Raw genomic sequence first — 16,920 nt, 5'->3', positions numbered from 1 at the left:
TATTTAAACCCTGGGTTTTAAATGCGGAAACTATGACAAAGAGAGGTTAGGTGACTTGCCCAAGGTCTCACAACAGGTTAGTGGCAGAGCTTGATTTATCACCCAGCTCCTCTGACTTTCAGGCCTATGCTCTTTTCACTAGGTCATGATGTTTCATTTAACATAATTAGTATATAATAATAAAAACAATTATGGTATTTGTTAGGCACTTACTACGTGCCAAGCACTGTTCTAAGTGCTGGGGTAGATACAAGGTTATCATGTTGTCCCACGTGGGGCTCACAGTCTTAATCCCCATTTTACAGATGGGGTACTCAGGCACAGAGAAGCTAAGTGACTTGCCCAAAGTTACACAGCTGACAAGTAGCAGACCTGGGATTAGAACTCATGACCTCTGACTCCCAAGCCCATGCTCTTTCCAATGAGCCATACTGCTTTGTCCAGTACCTGGTGGATCATTGAACTTTGACTGGATTCTACCCTATCTCTCATAAGAACTAGTATGGGGTGGAAAATCAGCCCTGATAATAGATTGTAGCTGTTTCCATTAGGTTTGAACTATTTTAAGAGAAATTCTGGTTTTTAAACCCCATTCAGTCAGGGCCTGAGGTCCTCAAACATTTTTATTCTTGAGACTCTCCTGGAAACTGACACAATTCACACCACCTTTACATGCTCACACACACAAAAAACACAAAATGATACTTCCTTTACCACCTTCTCTCTCAGAATAGCAGTTGAATTTAAGGGCTAGAAGTGAGGGAGTATAGGGGGAGGGTCAAGAAATGCAGGAAGTTAACTCCCTCCTCATATAACCCAGTTTGCCACTGCTACCACCAAACAGTTGTTCAGAGCTCTGCATCGCTCCTGTCCATCGACCTGTCAGCTGACTCCCATGGTGTCCCTGGCAGCTCTCAGCCCTACGTGGAGAAATACTGAACTAAGGTACTGTTGGAATAGGAGGGATAAATTTGTTGGGTGTGGTGTGGGGATTAGGCAGCAAGCAGTTAGGTAGGGAAAAGAGAGACTATTAGTATTATTTCTTTGAGTCTCCTCTGTTCCAGATCTTCTTCCTTCCTGATGTGGACAAGTTTTCAAATTCAAATTTAAAAATGAGGTTGTAGTTCTCCAGTCCTGGATGCTGAAGGATATGTGAATCTGGAGTAGTCTGCTTTCACAACCCTAAATGTACCTTGAGCTTATGTAATAGTTTCCCTATCCCACGGAAACCATTTATTTATTTGGCAATAGGAACTAGGAAGGCTATTTCTATTTGCAAAAGATGTGCAATGAAATAACAAATGACCGTCAGTTATACTTAGGAGGAAAAGAAAATCAAGCAGAGGGGAACAGAAAACTTTGACTTTTGGAGAAACTGAGACTAACATTTCAGTAATGTTGCAGAGTCTCCTCTCTACCCTGAGATAGCGGCTACATCTCCAACCACACTTGAAAATGGGCAACCTTTAGGATTTATGGAAACTTCAAAAAAAGTGTGCTTCAGCCTGATCTTTTGTCCACCTGTAGAGTTGGAGAGCTGCAGAATTAATTCCAAAATGCATGCAAAGCAGTAGAACTAGGACAACCAGGCATGTGGAATACTTGCAGGTACAGAAGCAAAGGGCTTCCTCGTCACATTAATTTAGTTTAGTTACTGTGTCCTCCACTTCACAGGCAGGGATCAGTCTTGTTTGAAGGCAAGAATCATGCTTAGTAATTCCCTCTTGCTCTCCCAAGCATTTACTACAGTGTAAGTGCTGAATACATACTGTTGATTAATTCTGCTGCATTAATTTATCAAAAGTATTAGGACTATGAAACAAAATGCTGTAAGTACCCAAAGACAGTGAAGTGGAAGTATGAAGCAAATAGTGGGTAATTCTGGCTAATATACATATTGAGGGTTAAATTTAGGGAGGGAGTCTGAATCTCTTTGCTTGGCTTATTATAGTGGCTAAACTCATGAATTAGTGTTCAGTTCTCCCCTTCCCTGTGCAATCCCAGTCTAAAGGGCTTTAAACTGTAGATATTTGAAATTTTCATTATTTTGAAAAGGAGGAGAAACAAGGGAACATGGATCACACAGAGATTCAGTTGAATCAATGTGGTACTACACCTCTCAATCAAGTAAATGATTCCGTATGGATTTATTTCTTGATCTAGATTTGCTATCTGTGAGAGTGGTGTTCTGTCATGTATGAAGGGGGAGGGAGTTCCAGGTCAGAGGGAAGAGGTGGGCAAGGGTCAGTAGTGAGAAAGACAAGACTAAGTACAGTGAGAGAAGTGAAGTGTGCAGGCCGGTTTTTAGAAGAAAATCAGTGAGGTAAGGTACCTGGGCGTGAGCTTTAAAGCCAGTGATAAAAAGTTTCTTGTTTGACATGGAGGTGAATGGGCAGCCACTGGAGGTTCTTGAGGAGTGGGGAGTTGTGGACTGAACATTATTTTAGGACATTGATTTGGGCAACAGAATAAAGTGTGGGCTGGAATGGGAAGAGGCAGGAGGCAAGAAGGTCAGTGAGGAGGCTGATGTACTTTTCAAGTGCTTAGTTCAGTGCTCTGCATACAGTAAGAGCTCAGTAAATACAAGTGAATACATAGTCAAGGCAGGATAGGATAAATGCTTGGATCAACATAATAGCAGTTTGGAAGGAGAGGGAAGAGTGCATTCTGGAGATGTTGTGAAGGTAGAATGGTAGGATTTGGTGACCGATTAATATAAGGTCTCAGGAATGGTTAGCTTGTCAAATCCTTAAACTATATTGCTGCTCCAGAGACAGAGTGATCTTCCAGATCTGTAGGAAGTGTCCAATTAAAATGGATTTGTTGCTGAACTGTACTTCCCAAGTGCTTAGTACAGTGCTCTGCACACAGTAAGTGCTCAATAAATATGATTGAATGAATGATTATAACAGAAATGCATGAGTTATCGAAGAGCAATTTATTTGAGTAAATTGCATCCTCTTGAATTTTCCAAACAAATAGCACTGGTAGACATTTGCTTTTGTTTTCCTAGGGGAAGACAGGGGGAGAATCCATGCAACTGAGGCAAAAAGTCCTAATTTTTGTCATTTTCCTAGATAGGTACTTTTTCAAGAGGCAAATGATTTCTAAAAATGGAATCCATGTATTGAATGAACTGTTTAACCCCTATCTCTGCATTGTTCTTGATTTTTCCAAGTCTGACCTGTGGACCACTAAAGGGACATTCCTTCTTACTTCAGATGCAAAACATTCCATGCAGTACAACTCATTCTATCCTAATTAGAACCAGCATAAGCATGCATCTAAATATTTAATTACAAATCCTCTTCTTTTAATGTCTTCATCAGTCACACTGCTAGGTAACTCTATCCACCTCAATTGATCTTGATTCCTTCATTCAATCATATTTATTGAGCACTTACTGTGTGCAGAGCACTGTACTAAGCGCTTGGGAAATTACAATACATCAGTGAAAAACAATCCCTGCCCACAAGGAGCTCACAGTCTAAAGGAGGGGAGACAGACATCAATACAAGTAAACAGATATCAATATAAATTAATCCCCTCCCCTTACAGGTGCTCTGATAACAAATGAGATAACTATGTCAACCATTTAGAGGGCTTCACTACTTCACTATTCAAATGCAAAGGTAATGTGACTGAGAGTCATTGAATTTTGATGTATGTTTATGTTTTGGTTCTTGAAAGGCTGCTCAGTAGTTATAGTTGTTTCTTACTGTCAGCATTATGCAATGTGTGTAGAAAAAAGAAAGAATTTTAACTAAATTATCGGAGGACGTTTCTGCTCTCCTTTAGTAGAACAAATGTGGTATTTGTTAAATTAATTATAATAATTGTGGTATTTGTTAAGCCCGTACAATGTGGTGCCAAGCACTGAACTAAGTGCTAGGTTTGATAGAAAGTAATCAAGTCAGTCACCGTTCCTGTACCACGCTGGGCTCTTCAACTAATAGAGAGGGAAAACAGCTATTTAATCTCCATTTTATAGGTAAGGAAACTGAGACTCAGAGAAGTTATGTGACTTGCCTGAGGTCACACAACAGGCAAATGGTGAAGCTGGATTTGAACTTGTCACTTACAGACCTGTACTCTTTCCACTAGGCCAATATTAGGCCAATATTAGGCCAATTAGGTAATATTTTCGTTACCCTATTTATTTTGTTAATGAATTGTACATCGCCTTGATTCTATTTAGTTGCCATTGTTTTTACGAGATTTTCTTCCTCTTGACGCTGTTTAGTGCCATTGTTCTCGTCTGTCCGTCTCCCCCGATTAGACTGTAAGCCCGTCAAACGGCAGGGACTGTCTCTATCTGTTGCCGACTTGCTCATCCCAAGCGCTTAGTACAGTGCTCTGCACATAGTAAGCGCTCAATAAATACTATTGAATGAACTAGGCCATGCTGCTTCTTAAGTCTCATGTGAATCTAGGACACTAATCAGAAGAACAATTAGCTAGGTACCAGGCCGTTTTAAGACTCTAATTCAGGCAATGAAAACCAGGGATTTCTGGAGGCAAAGTCCACACCCTTCCTCCTCATCCTTAACATTAGTATTTACTGAGCACTTGTGTGCAGAACACTCTACTAAATACTCAGTGAATCAATGTTAGAAATAAAAGATATGGCCCCTACCTTCTAATAGCTTACCATATAAAAAGAGTGGCAAACCAACAGAAGTTGTAATGCATACGTTAAGAACAAGAGCAAGGATTCAAATGATAAAAAACAAAGTAGTCAAATCAAAGGAATTGAAGTGATCATTCAATTATTTATTCAATTCTATTTATTGAGTGCTTATTGTGTGCAGAGCATTGAACTCAGTACTTGGAATAGTACAGCACAACAATAAACAGATACACTCCCTGCCATAATGACCTTACGGTCTAGAGAGGGGGAGACAGACAATAACATATGAGTAGCAAGGAAGAGCTGTAAAGAAGCAGATGACATGATGCAGCCAGGAAGTGACAAGGGGTAGAACCAGGAAGGAGTCCAGAAGGGTGGAGATGGCTAGTGTGGAGCTAAGAAATACTGTGGAGGAACGTCAGGCAGGATTCAGAGACTGACTGAATGTGGAAGCAGAGAAGTGAACTCCACCTTACCTCAGGAATAATAATAATAAAAACATGGTTTGTTAAGTGCTTACTATATGCCAGGCACTGTACTAAGCTCTGGGGGGGATATAAGTAAATCAGGTTGGACAGAGTCCCTGTCCCATTTGGGACTCACAGTCTTTATCTGTGAGAAGCAGTGCGGTTAATGGGTAGAGCACGGGCCTGGGAGTCAGAAGGTCTTGAGTTCTAATCCCAGCTCTGCCACATGTCTGCTTTGTGACCTTGGGCAAGTCACTTCACTTCTCTGAGCCTCAGTTACCTCATCTATAAAATAAGGATTAAGAATGTAAGCCCTATGTGGGACAGGGACTGTGTTCAATCTGACTAACTTGTATCTACCCCAGCACTTAGAACAGTGCTTGGCACATAGTAAGTGCTTAACAAGTACCATAATTATTATTATTAATTATTACTATTATTAATCCCCATTTACAGTTGAGGGAACTGAGGCATAAAGAAGTGAAGTGACTTGTCCAAGGTCATGTGGCAGACAAGAGGCAGAGCTGAGATTAGAACCCAGGGCCTTCTGCTTCCCAGGCCCCTGCTCTATCCATGAGGCCAGGCAGAGAGGTGGCACATGCCAAGACACTGAGGGGTTCTGAAGGATGGAAGCAGCACTGCCCTGTTCTACTCCAACATGGCCCTCACAGGCAGTTGAGTTTCCACAGGGTGGAGAGCAGAGGGAGCCAGGGGTGAGCCTGACAGTTGCTTACTGCCAGTTATGCTGCTGCTGCTGCTGCTGCTGCTGCTACTGCTGCTACTGCAATGGCTAAGGATGCACCTCCCCATCCTCAGCTTCCCTGTGCTATGAAGAAGCCAACATCATACTGGAAGGGCATCTTTCCCAGAGTTAGTCAAGCCTGCTGGAAATTGAACACAAAACTGGGAAAGGATAAACAGGGATTTCCTCTCTTTCCAGAGAAGCAGTGTGGCCAAGAGCTGGGGCCTGGGAGTCAGAAGGATGTGGGTTCTAATCCTCGCTCCACCATGTGTCTGCTGGGTGTCCTTGGGCAATTCACTTCACTTCTCTATGCCTCAGTTATCTCATCTATAATGAGATGGGGATGAAGACTGTGATCCCTATGTGGGACAGGGACTGTGTCCAACACCATTGTACTTTGTATCTATTTTAGCACTTAGTACACTGTTAGGACTTAACGAATACCACAACTATTATTATTATTATTATTATTATTATTATTATGAGAGGGTGTTCTGTCAGCTCTTTCCCAGCCAATCAATCAATTAATCATATTTATTGAGTGATCATATTCAGAGCATTTATTCTACTAAAAATAAAAATGCCTAGGAAATATCAACATCCAGGTTTGAATCTTGTTGGGAAATGAATAAGAACCAGGAAAAGGGAACAGAAATAAGCTATTTCAACAGGGTTGAGCCCAGACCCCAGGTCTCCTAAGCTCATTTTTCTCTCACCTAGTTGATGGTTCTCCTGTTATGACGATTTTCACGTATGGACTCCCTACCATGTTGTTTTCATCTCTTCATCCTATAGAAAGAAAGCCCTAGTTACAAGGGCATAGGTGGCTAAGGGCAAACTACTAAAGACGAGGTCCATTTGTTCATTCATTAGTATTTATTGAGCATCTACTACATGCAGAGCACGGTTTTTAAGGTTGGGGAGGAGTGAAGCAGTGTGGCTCATTGAAAAGAGCGTGGGCTTCAGAATCAGACGTCATGGGTTCGACTCCCGACTCTGCCACTTGTAAGCTGTGTGACTGTGGGCAAGTCATTTAACTTCTCTGTGCCTCAGTTACCTCATCTGTAAAATGGGGATTATCTGTGAGCCTCACGTGGGACAAACTGATTACCCTGTATCTGCCCCAGTGCTTAGAACAGTGCTCTGCACATAGTAAGCACTTAACAAATACCAACATTATTACAGTGAAAGGATAAATCATACATGGTTCCAGCCTACAAAGGCACTCACAATCTAAAATGAAGTGGAGAAAGTGAGGGAAAGAGACACCAGTCTAAATGCAAACTCTTGGTCAGCAGTTTTAAAATCATTATCCACAAATAAAATGTTTTTAGGCCTGAGGGAGGGAGGAAAGATTGAAGGTGAGATGAATGAGCCTCTGATTCCTCAGTGGAAGCAAGTCGGAAAAGAGCTGGCATCCTTGGGAAGATCTGATTCATTTGGTGATCTGTCATCTAGTGCTCGCCCCTACCTCCCCCCAGCACCTTTTTCTCTGTCTCTCTCTATCTCTCAGTTCCTTTTTACCTGACCCTGGCTCCAAAAATTTCAAGTTGGCTCCCACTCAATTTCATCATTCTCCTTCCCTTTCCTCTTGGGGCCCCTGAGGAGAACTGAAAATTGTGCTCAGAGCAAAGGGAAGTTTCATTGCTCTCTTGAGCTGCCAGTGAGAGTGCCTTTCCCAACCTTTTCAACTACTGCTGAATTTTTCCTCCCAGCACATTTAAACAAAAGTTTTGCCAGGCCAAACTAGTTTTACTTTGGAATATGGTTCATAAAAATAATGTTGGTAAATAAGTTCCTTGCCTCAGGGGTCATTATGGTTTATAATAATAATAATCATAATCATAGTATTCCTTAAGTGCTAATATGTACTAGGAACTGTATTCTTTCATTCATTCAATTGTATTTATTGAGCGCTTACTATGTGCAGAGCACTGTACTAAGCACTTGGAATAAAATTCGGCAACAGATAGAGGCAATCCCTGCCCAACAACGGGTTGTACTAAGCACTGGGGTGGACACAAAGCAAATCAGGTTGGACACAGTCCTTGTTCCACATGGGACTCATGATCCTAATCCCCATTTTTGAGATGAGGTAATTGAGGCTTAGAGAAGTGAAGTGACTTGCCCAAGGTCTCGCAGAAGACAAGTGACAGAGCTGGGATTAGAGCCCAGGTTCTTCTGACTCTCAAGCCCATACTCTATCCAGTATGTCGTGCTGCTTCCAATCAATCAATCAATAGTTTTTATTGCGCTTACTCTTTGCATAGCACTGTACTCAGCATTTGGGAGAATAAAACTGTATAATAGCCATTAAGTAGCTCAAATATTACCGGGGAAGATAAACACTAAAAATAAATTACAAGTCAGGGAAAGCAAATCCTGCTGATTCTATCTACATAATATAGCCATAATATGTCCCTTTCTCTCCATTCTAACTGCTATCATGCTGGTCCAACGGGTGCATGACAGGGATGTGAACTGCCTAAACTATTTCCAATTGGATCACAGCTATCCTGGGCACCGCATCTCATCTTCCTTCACTCGGTTGAAGGGATTAATTTGTTGCATGGCTATGAGCCGCCTCATTCGATTGGTTGATGCCAACATGAGACACAATTTTTATTGATTTCTGCTGACAGTATCTGAAACTTTATTAAGGCTTTATTAGAGACATAGACCAAAAGGACGTTTCTGAAAAATCATAATAAGTATTCTTCCCCATCTCCAGCTCCATTGTCCTTGTTTCAGGAGTGGTTTTGTCCTTGTTTCAATAGTGGTTCGAAGCTTGGATCTTCCTGCTGACAGGATCTGAAGCTTTATTAAAGCTTTATTAGAGACAGTGACATGTAAAGAATGCTACTTTTCCATGCTCATAGACACCCTGGGTCCTTGGGGCGCAGAGCCCTGGAAGGGAACGAGAGAGTGTAGGGGGGGCAGGAGGAAGGCAGGAAGAGTAGAACCCAGGTTTACCACATGGCTTAGTGGTTAGAGCACAGGCCTGGGAATAAGAAGGAACTAGGTTCTAATCCTGATCTGCTGTGTGACCCTGGTCAAGTCACATAACTTCCTGGGCCTCGGTTTCCTCACCCGAAAAGTGGAGATTAAGAGTGTGAGCCCCATGTGGGACAGGAATTGTGTCCAATCTGATCAACCTGTACCTACCCCAGTGTTGAGAACAATGCTTGGCACATAGTAAAGTGCTTAACAAGTACCATAATCATCATCATCATCACCAGTGCCAGGGTATTTTTCAAAAAAAAAAAAAAACATATGCCACCTCCCCCAGCCAGTCATATCTGCAGATTGGGGAAATTGAGTGCCAGGGCTTAGTGGAAAGAGCACAGGCTTGGGAGTCAGGGGTTGTGGGTTCTAATCACAGCTCTGCCACTTGTTTGCTGTGTGACCGTGGGTAAGTCACTTAACTTCTTTGTGCCTCAGTTACCACATCTGTAAAAATGGGGATTAAAAAATGAGACCCCCACGTGGGACAATCTGATTGTCCTGTATCTAACCCAGCACTTAGAACAGTGCTCTGCACATAGTAAGCACTTAACAAATACCATAATTATTATTATTATTATTTATTTTTTAATTAGGGCAGCAGTAATGGCAACTCTCTGTCTCCCTCCTCTCCTTTCTCTTAACCCCGGGAGTGGCTGTGATGGTGTAGAGGGTAGCTACAGTAGCGGCATCTCTCCGTGACTGGCAGGGAGACCCCAGGCTGCAGAGGCCCTGTCTGGAGTCCCCCCTCCAGTGGAGGGTCAGCTCAAGCTTCACCCACATATGTTTCAATTTTAGAGAAAATGCCAGGATCATCCTGGATTCCTTCCTCTCTCGCTTCACGGAAAGTCCTGCCTTCCTTTTCCATGACTCTGCCTCCTGTTTGCCAGATTGGGCGATCTAGTGAGTCAAACTGAAAGACAGATTTCCCCAATGATGTCTAAAAACATTTATCATCCTGAAGGATTTTTCCAGAATAACATGTCACAGTGAAAGATGTGCCACCCTGTAGTAGGACCCACTTTAAGCACTTGTTATAGCCCATCTATACTACTGAATCAACCTTCTCACTGACTCCCTGCCTCCAGCCTCTCCCCTCTTTAATACATTCATCACTCTGCTGATCACTATTTTTTTCTAAAACCTAAATCTCTACACATCTTCCCACTTCTCAAAACCCATCCATCTCTACATCAGTCAGAAATTACTCACCATCAGCCTCAGGGTAATCATCAGTTCTCTCCCCTCTACTACTTCCTGCTCCTTTTTTTATGGTATTTGTTAAGAGCTTAATATGTGTCAACCACTGTTCTAAGCACCTGGGTAGATACAAATGAATTAGGTTGTAAATAGTCCCTATCTTCACATTCATTCTCAAATATATGGTTACTCTCCTCATCTTAAAAATCCTACTAAAATCACAGTCCCTTCCAGGAAGCTTTCTTTGACTAATCTTTCATATGTGCATTTTCCCTCCCTTCTGCATCACCTACGGCCTGAAGTCCATATTCCCTAAGCATTCCCAGCTAACAATAGCACTTATGACACATTCTTTGACTCAGTTGCTTCCTCATCTGTCTCCAACAGTAGATTGTAGACTTCTAGAAGAAAGGGATGATGACTACTTATTCTGTTGTACTCTTCTAAGTACAGTGTTCTGCACAGAGTAAGTGCTCAATGAATATCACTGATCGATAAGTATAGAAAATCAAGATATATGCCTAAATTTCATAGGGGTAGGAGTAACCAAGTGCTTAGGTGACAAGGAATAATAATGATAATAATTGTACCAGGCAATGTACTAGGCACTGAGGGGATACAAATAAATTGAGTGGACAGAGTCCCTGTCCCACTTGGGGCTCACAGTCTTAATCCCCATTTTAAGATGAGGTAACTGAGGTGCAGATAAATTAAGTGCCTTGCCCAAGTTCACACAGCAGACAAGTGGAAGAGCTGAGATTAGAATCCAGTTCCTTCTAATTCCCAGGTCTGTGCTCCATCCTTTAGGCAACACTGCATCTTACTTCATTATACATAAGTTATGTATAATGTATATAACGTACAGAGAGGAGAAATTGATCAGGGAAAATCTCCTGGAGGAGCTGTGATTTCAGAAAAACTTGAGGATGGAGAGAGCATTGATTGGCAGAATATGTAGGGGGAGGATATACAGTGAATACGTTGGTTGGAGAGGAATCAAGTATGTGCTACAGTGAAGTGGGAGAAGAGCCAAGATAAACATGGGGAACTAGCTAAGGAGTGTCTTCAACCCAATTGTCAGGAGTTCCTGCTTGATGTGGGAAGCAGTGAACAACCACTGTAAATTTTTAAAGAGTGAGGAGATGCGTATACAAAATTGTTTTAGAAAAATGATCTGGGCTGAAGAGCAAAGTACAGATTGGAGAGAGGAGAGACAAGAGGCAAGGTGGTCAACAAGGAAGCTGACGCAATAATCAAGACAGGATCTGATAAGTGCTTGGATCACTGTGGTGGCAAAAAGTGTGATTTGCTTCTGGAGGTGTTGTGAAGAAAGACCCCTCATGATTTGGTGACTATTGTACTCTCCCAAGTGGTTAGTACAGTGCTTTACACACTGTAAGCACTCAATAAATATGTTTATTGATAGATTGATTCCCCCCTCCCTGCACCCAGGGGTGAAACACTCCAAGTACGTGTACATTTATTTGGATGGATTTTCACCATTCTGTATACGTGGCACATGATGTCAATTGTTCCCATGTATCCAGCATCCATGAAGAATGTCAGATGCCTCCCTCCTTTTGGTGCCACAAATGAAACTGCTCAAGACGCTTTGGTTCAAGTTTCATAGTGGTATGAAAGATTGGACACTACTTCAGCTTTGAGACCAGTACTTTAATATGAATTTTCTTAACCCAGTATAATTGTCACACGACAGAGATCTCCCCAAAGCCATGCTGACCCTCTTTATATGGCATTGCATTTTGCCTGCTTGTGATTCATCAGACACTATGCTCTCAGTAATGAAAGTCAATGATAGTATTCAGTTGTGTTACCGATAAAAATCTGTGGTTGCATGTGCAGTCTCTCTGATGCTGATGGACAGTATGCTTAAAGGAAGCAGAAATGATCAGTACAATCCAAAAGATTGTTCATGATAATACTGAAATTGATGAAGCAACATTATTTGGGGAGCTCCTAGGAAAAGTGATGAGATTTTAAAACAGAAGCATCCAAAATTAATCCTGAGCTAATTGTTCTGCTAACTAGCCAGTCAAAAAATACTTGAAATTTGTGAAGACAAATAGAACATAGGGGACATGTAAGATTTTAACATTTTTACTTATCTAATCCCTTTACCCTGAAATGGAATCAACATTTGCAACCAGGTTAACAGTTTCCACAAAGAATGCTTGTGTTCTCCTCACTTTGAGCTTGACTTGCACCAAGTTCCTGGAAATAAACAAAATCTTAGATTTGAAGAGCTGCCATCTTTTATGCTTGTATGGAAGAGGCTTTAATCAATCTATGATTGGTATTTATTGAGGGCTTTCTTTGTGCAGAGCCCCATACCACGTGCTTGGGAAAGTACAATACAGTAGAATTGATAGACAAAATTCCTCCCCACAGTGAATCTGCAGTTTATAGGTGGGGAAACTGAAACTAAAATAAATTACAGATAGAGGAAATAGTAGCTGGCCAAGAATATTGGTAGAAGGGACATGACCCTTTTTTATGCCATTAAAGCCATGGTACTTCATACACAGACAATTATAATAAGAATTAAGGATTATATTTCAAATTGGCAATAAGCCGTGATCATAATTGAGAATGAAATATCAGAACTAAACAAACAAGATCTGAATGCAGTCTCAGAAAGAACTCTATTTTATAAAGAGAGCATAATATGCATAATATGGACGCTGCAATCTGTGAAGTTTGAAATTCAAATTTATTATGTTGCTTTCTTCCCCTCTAGACTATACATTCTGTTGCCGACTTGTTCATCCCAAGCGCTTAGTACAGTGCTCTGCACATAGTAAGCGCTCAATAAATACTATTGAATGAATGAATGAATGAATACATTCATTGTGGGCAGGAAATGTTTCTGTCACTGTCATCTTGTGCTCTCCCAGGGGCTTAGTGCAGTGCTTTGTACACAGTAAGCACATAATAAATATGATTGATTGTTGGATTGATTGATTCATGTGGACTATTTCCAAGGAGACCTAGTTAAAAATGAAACCAGACTATCTAGGTAATAAGCAATAATAATTAGGCAATACATCAATAATTAGGCAGCAAAACCATCTGTCTTTTTTGCTCCACCTAAGGGTTGTATCTTATTTAAGGCAAGAAAAAGTCAGCAGAACTAGGCTGAAGGATCAGTATCAGAATTTATCAAGTACCTACCAAGTGCAGAACTCACTTCTAGGCACTTGGGGAACATGCAATAGAAGTAAGAGTCATGAATGCATCTTTGAAGAGATTATAGTCAGAAAGAATTTATTAATATAACACTTGGGACACGAAGGTAGCAAGGGAGAGCGCTATAATTTATAATCTTTTCTCATCTTCTCCTTCACCCATCCATCTCCCCTAAATAATAATTGTGATATTTATTAAGTGCATACTATGTACCAAGTACTATAATAAGTGCTGGGGTGGATACAAGCAAATCAGGTTGGATACAGTCTCTGTCCCACGTGGGGCTCACAGTCTAAATCTCCATTTTACAGATTAGGGAACTCAAACACAGAGAAGTGAAGTGACTTGCCTAAAGTCACAAAGCAGAGAAGTAGTGGATCAGGGATTAGAATCCAGGTTCTTCAGACTCCCAGGGCTGTTCTCTATCCACTAGGCCATGCTGCTTCTCTAAACATTGCTACTTCTCCTCCCTAACAAACCATTTTCCCCTTCAACATTGTCCTTATACTTACTGTTTATAGCAAACCTTCTGAAACCAACCCCATTGGATTCCAGTCACTTCCAGTAACCTCTTCTGTGTGGAATCTAGGTGTAACCTAGAGGAGGTTGGACAGTACTTTAGGTTTATAGACTTCTAGGTAACAGAATTCTATGACAACGCCTAGCTCTGGGTTGCCACTTGTTTTCATAGTAGCAGCAGCAATAGCAGCAACAGCAGCACCAGCATTTATTGAGCATCCACTTGGTGCACGGCACTATACTAGGTGTTTGTGAAGTAAAAAACAAAATGACATCTTCCCTGACCTCAAGGAGCTCATATTTAAACAAGGGAGATGAACATAGAAATATTTACAACCATAGTAGTCAAAATAAATAATTTGAGCTGATATATGAGCATGATAATTAAGGAGAGGGTAAATAAGGTCATAAAAGCTAGAATTTTATATTGATTTTTGGTTGTGTGTATGGATTTCTTGATGCAGGAGGATACAGTATCCCAGTTTTACTTGTCCTATTTGTTAGCCCTTATCACCTGACTGATTCCACAAGCAGTTTACAATAAATGGCATGACCTTTGGGATTGTTTATCTTCAGGGTGCTGTCATCTCCATACGACAATTCACAGCTCCCTCCAGTTGTCGCCCCATTTACCTCCTATCATTCCTCTCCAAACTCCTAGAGTGAGTTGCCTATACCCACTGTCTTAAATTCCTTTCCTCCAATTCCCTCCTTGACCCCCTCCAATCTGGCTTCCATCCCCTTCACTCCACAAAAATTGCCTTCTCAATGGTCACCAGTGATCTTCTTCTTGCCAAATCCAACAAATCTAAATCTATCCTAATCCCCCTCAACCTCTCAGTTGCCTTCAACACTGTGGACCACTCCCTTCTCCTGGAAACTTTATCGAACCTTGGCTTCACTGACTCTGTCCTCTCTTCGTTCTCCTCTTATCTCTCTGGCCGTTCATTCTCAGTCTCCTTTGTGAGCTCCTCCTCTACCTCCCACCTCCTAACTGTGGGGGTCCCTCAAGGATCAGTTCTGGGTCCCTTCTATTCTCCATCTACACCCACTACCTTGGAGAAATCATTCACTCCCATGGCTTCAACTACCATCTCTATGCAGATGATACCCAAATCTACATCTCCAGCCTGATCTCTCTCCCTTACTGCAGTCTTGCATTTCCTCTTGCCTTCAAGACATGTCTACTTGGACGACTTCTCATCACTTCAAGCTTAACATGTCTCAAACTGAACTTCTTATCTTCCCAGCCCAACCCCATCCTCCCCATGACTTTCCCATCACTGTAGATGGCACCACCATCCTTCCTGTTTCACAAGGTCATAATCTTGGCTTGACTCCTTGACTCCTCTCTCTCATTCAAACCACATAGTCAATCCATCACTAAATCCTGTGGGTTCCACCTTCACAACATTGCTAAAATTCCCTCTTTCCTCTCCATTCAACCTGCTACCACATTAGTAGCATCACTAGTCCTATCCTGCCTGGATTACTGCATCAGCCTCCTTGCTGACCTCCCAGCCTCCTATTTCTGCCCACTCCACTCCATACTTCACTCTGCTCCCTGGATTATTTTTCTACAAAAGCATTCAGAACATGTCATCCCACTCCTCAAAAAACTCCAGTAGTTGCCCATCCACCTTTACATCACACAAAAACTCTACATCATTGGCTTTATAGAACTTCACCACCTTGACCACTCCTTCCTCACCTCACTACTCTCCTTCTACAACCCAGGCTGTGCACTTTACTCCTCTAGTGCTAACTTTCTCACTGTGCCTCCGTCTCACCTGTCTTGCTGCTGACTCCTGGCCCACATCCTGCCCGCCTCTGGCCTGGAATGCTCTTTCTTCAAATCTGACAAATATTCTCCCTCCATTTCAAAGCCTTATTGAAGACACATCTCCTCCAAGAGACCTTCCCAGACTAGGACCCCCCTTTCCTCTTTTCCCACTCCCTTCTGTGTCACCCTGACTTGCTTCCTTTGTTTTTCCTCCTTTCCAGTCCCACAACACTTACGTACATATCTGTAATTTATTTATTTGTATTTATGCCTGTCTCCTCCTTCTAGACTGTTAGCTCATTGTGGGCAGGGAATATGTCAGTTTATTGCTGTATTGTACTTTTCCAAGCACTTAGTAAAATGCTCTACACACAGTAATCGCTCAGTAAATACGATTGATTGAATGAATGAATAACTGTCTCTGTAGTAGTTCAGAGTGTGTGCTTGGCTCTTATCTTTTGGAAGATAGGAGTTTCAGAAGAAATTCTTCTAAAGGAGTTGTCTAGAAGTGCAGAAGTGCATTTCCAAACTTGCATCTAGTCTCTTATTGCAGCTTCCAACATGGCAACAAATACAAAATAAATAGATCAGGGCCACTAGTCATCCCTGCTTTACTCCATTTGCAATTTGGAATGGATAGCAATAATAGTAATAATAATAATAATAATGGTGTTTATTAAGCACTTACTATGTGCCAGGTACTGTGCTAAGCTCTGGACTGTATACAAGCAAATTGGGTTGGACACAGTCCCTGTGCCATGTGGGCTTCACAGTTTCAATTCCCATTTTATAGATGAAGTAACTGAGGCCCAGAGAAGTTAAATGACTTACCCAAGGTTACACAACAAACAAGAGGCAGAGCCAGGATTAGAACCCATGACCTCTGACTCCCAGGCCCATACTCTATCCACTACACCACGCTGCTTCTCTAATGGATGGGATAGGCACCCTGATGCTGACCGAGCCAGCCATGCCATCATGAAATAGTCACAGAATCTTAATATACTTTTCAGAGGAGCCTAATTTGCTAAATTCATTCATCATTGACTCATTCAATCGTATTTATTGAGCACTTACTGTGTGCAGAGCATTATACTAAGTGCTTGGGAGAGTAAAATATAACAATAAACAGACACATTCTCTGTCCACAAAGAGCTTACAGATCAGTAATTCATTAATTACAGTCTAAGTAATTTCCACTGTATACTGATGGTACCAAATATTTTCCTTAGGCCTTTGAAAGCAATGAGAAGTTAAGGTATTGTTCCTTGCCCATTTCCTATATGTAGCAGGCTGCAAGGATCACATCCTTGCAGAGAAGCAGCGTGGCTCAGTGGAAAGAGCCCGGGCTTGGGAATCAGAGGTCATT

At 41.7% G+C, this 16,920-nt stretch overlaps 1 protein-coding gene across 1 annotated transcript in view; it reads left to right on the top strand.

Moving 5' to 3' along the window:
- The first annotated feature begins 858 nt into the window (after positions 1 to 858).
- LOC100080746 (G-protein coupled receptor 35) overlaps positions 859 to 16,920 on the top strand; it is a 37,824-nt gene continuing 21,762 nt past the window's right edge. Inside the window, exon 1 of the mRNA XM_039912792.1 lies at positions 859 to 945. The gene's annotated coding sequence lies outside the window, so the exon portion shown is untranslated. The remainder of the gene's footprint in view (positions 946 to 16,920) is intronic.

Source organism: Ornithorhynchus anatinus, chromosome 1 (assembly GCF_004115215.2).
Source record: "Ornithorhynchus anatinus isolate Pmale09 chromosome 1, mOrnAna1.pri.v4, whole genome shotgun sequence".
NCBI classification, from domain to species: domain Eukaryota; kingdom Metazoa; phylum Chordata; class Mammalia; order Monotremata; family Ornithorhynchidae; genus Ornithorhynchus; species Ornithorhynchus anatinus.
This window is presented reverse-complemented; position numbering and strand designations above follow the sequence as displayed.